Raw genomic sequence first — 3,342 nt, forward strand, 5'->3', positions numbered from 1 at the left:
AGTAAATACCATTTATCATTTTAAGATAAGCTCTATTTATTTCTATGTTTTCTAATATTTCTTAATAGGAAGGGGTATAGTATTATGTGAAAAGCTTTTTCTGCATCTATTGAGATAATTACATTATTTATGTTCACTTTGGCTAATTATGCTGACAGTTTTCTAATATTGAGCCAGCCCTGCATTCTTCTTATAAATTCCACTTGTTAACAATTCATGATCTTTGTGATATATTGCTATAATCTCTTTACTAGTATTTATTAATTTTTTGCATCAGTATTCTTTAGGAGAGTTAGTCTATAGTTTTCTTTCTCTGTTTTCACTCTTTCTGGTTTAGTTAGTATTAATTTTGTGTCATGAAAGAAATTTGGTAGGTTTTCTTTGTCTTTTGTATAGTATTGGATTTAATTGTTCTTTAAAGGTTTGATAGAGTTCACTTCTTCACTTCATCTGGTCTAGACTCTTTTTATGATCATAGTTTTCAAATAGTCCAATAATTCTTAAATTATCTCTGCTTGATCTATTTTTCATTTGAGTTCTTGAGATATTTTATATTTTCTTCTAGATTATTTTTTATTATGCTTGATTAATTCTTGATGTCTCATGGAGTCATTAGTTCCTACTTGGTAAATTACAATTTTGAGGAATTATTTTCTTCAGTGAACTTTTGTGCCTTCTTTTCCATTTGTCCAAATCTACTTTTTAAGGGGTGTTTTCTTCAGTGCTTTTTATACATCATTTTTTTCACCGTATTTTTGTCCCTTATGAAGCTACTGTCTTACTTTCATGATTTTCTTGCATCACTCTCATTAATTTTCTTCTGCCTCACTTATTTAATTTTCAAAATCCTTTTTGAACTCTTCTAGTAAATCTTTATGGGCCTGAGAGCAATTTCCAATATTTTGAGATTTTGCATGTAGCTATTTTGACATTGTTGATCTCTTCCAAGTTTGTGTTTTGATTTTCCCTGTCACCATAGTACCTTTCTACGGTCTGGTTATTTTTTGTTGTTGTTATTATTGCTGCTTGCTCATTTTTCCAATCTACTTATTTATATTCAACTTTATATTAAGGTTGAACTCTGCTTGTAGGGTAGATGGGGCATTATCCCAAATTTCAGAGGTTTTTGTGTTACTATTTTATTTTTATTTGCTTTACAAAGTTTAATAATGCTCATGGTTTTCAAATTTTGTTGTTAGAGAAAACTGTGCTTTTAGGCAACTCCCACTCATTATTGGCAATTTTATAAAAATCTAGTATCCGCATAAAGCAAATGACTTCAGGCAGGCTATCTGGTCAAAACATGAACTGTCTTCATTGAAATACTGTGTAGTCAAAGAGTGAAGGCCAGGCTTCATGGAATTTAAAAGTCACTTTCATCACTGACATCTGACTTAGCCTTTATAGTAGCCAGAACAGTGTTCACTTGGACTTTTTCTTCATCAGACTGAACAACACGGAACTCTCCACTTTCACTGTTCTACTGGGTGGCAGAGTTGGTGCAGACTGAGGATGACGACAGTTTATTTCTAGATACAGAATAGTTGGGAACCTCAAGGCTTATTTCATTCTGACAGGTACTGGAAGCAGGCCCTAGTCCAGGAGAAAGCATGGCTGTCTTCTCTTCCTGAGCTCAGAAAGACATCAAGTGCCTCCTGATCAGACACATCCATTGGGTCCATCTGTTCCAGCAGATCTACATTCACTTCCATGGATGACATGCTGCCTACAGGCTCTCCTCTTTCAGCTATTTACAGATAGCCTGTGGAAAGGTATTGTTCCATGTCCTGCTGGAAGGCTTCTTCAAAGAATTTTGGCATTCCTTTAGTTTCAGCTGTTGGCTGTGTTCCATATCTAGCACATTCTGAGTATGCTCTGCATCTAGCTCAGCTTTCAAGGCTTCAAGTTCCTTCCTTTTATTTTTCTTGAAATTTTCAAATTGGGTCTGTCGATGTTTGTATCTCTCTAATTCATACTGCCCACATAAGACCTCCAAATGCTGTAACTGGTTTTCTACCTGCTCAAAATTAGCCTCTAACTGAATCAAATTTGGAGTCATGGATTCTAAATCTGCTAACAGTCCTGGAATCTGTTGGAGCTTTTCTTGTAATTCTGTTAAACTTGTCCCTTTTTTCTCCCAGTGTACTGAAGGCATTACCACTTCAGTATCCACTGCCCTTTTATGGAAGGCAGCCCATGTATCTTCATATCTGCTAAGTAGCTCCGAGTCCAGAAGAGAACTTTTGCAAATACTGAAAGGTCCTTTTTTTGCTTTTAACTTTTGCTTCTCTTAACTTGTCACTTAAAGACTTCAGCCCAGAGGTGAAATCCAGCTGCATACTCAGCAGCCTCTCTTTCAGGGTCTCCAGCATCTTTGCCGCCGCTACCGCCGGGGTCTTGTTCTCTTCCTTCTCCCTCTAACCCTCCATCTGGGGTGGTCCCCTAGCCCTCACCTGTCACCCGCATACACATCCCCGCGCCCTGGCCCCGCTCCCCTCACACCGCCTCCTGTTCCCAACGCTCTGCCCCCTGTTCAGGAGCAGCAGTAGCAGTCCCCACCTTCCGCGTTCTCTGCCCCCTTGTGTTACTATTTTCAAAGCTAGTTCAACAGCTGTAGGCTTTCAGTTCTTCCAAGTTGGTATGATATAACCAGGGCTATGGTCACTTCTCTCCTGGACTGTGCTATGGTCTATGAGAGACCTCGAGCACTTTTTTTCCAACTTAGAACTGTGACCAGAGTCCCTGATACCCTGAATCTACAAGCTAGTGCACTTCATCCATTTGGGACTGCCAACTGGGCCTGCATTTTGGATCACTATGCAAGTAATGAAACAGAATCCCACACCCAGTGCCAGCAAATAATGCCCTAAAATCTCCTTCTAACCCATTGTCTTAACCCTTTAACTTCTGTGAGCTAAGAGCTCTGGAAATAGTCACTGCTGCCCATTTAATCACACCCAAGGTTGTCTACTGGCTTGTTTGGGAACTGCTGACTTCTTGGGCCCATTTTCCTCCTGGCTTGCCAGGGTGAGACCTGGATTAAACTGCCTTCCTATTCATCACAAAGAGGTAGGACTTTCTCTTCACCTTACAAGTTATCTTGGGCTGGAAAATTATTTTACCCTATTATATTTATTTACTTAGTTTTTGTTGTGTTTTTGTTTCTGCTGCTCCAGAATTCATTTTGAGGCCTTATTTTAAATTTGTTTGGAGGCTGATTTGGAATAGCTCAGAGAAATTCCTTTAAAAATAAATTATTTATATTTTACTCTGGGGAAGGTGATAAATATGTCCCCTCTGAACCAGCAATCTCTCTCTCTCTCTCTCCACACACACAAACAC

The 3,342-nt window shown here is 38.6% G+C and overlaps 1 pseudogene; it reads right to left on the reverse strand.

Moving 5' to 3' along the window:
- Window positions 1–1,326: 1,326 nt before the first annotated feature.
- Window positions 1,327–2,413, reverse strand: LOC138174773 (dysbindin pseudogene; annotated as a pseudogene).
- Between the last annotated feature and the right edge of the window lie 929 nt (window positions 2,414–3,342).

The sequence above is a fragment of the Petaurus breviceps genome, unplaced genomic scaffold (genome assembly GCF_028583685.1).
Source record: "Petaurus breviceps papuanus isolate PSGF00001 unplaced genomic scaffold, PetGlider_PUasm1.0 76, whole genome shotgun sequence".
NCBI lineage: Eukaryota > Metazoa > Chordata > Mammalia > Diprotodontia > Petauridae > Petaurus > Petaurus breviceps.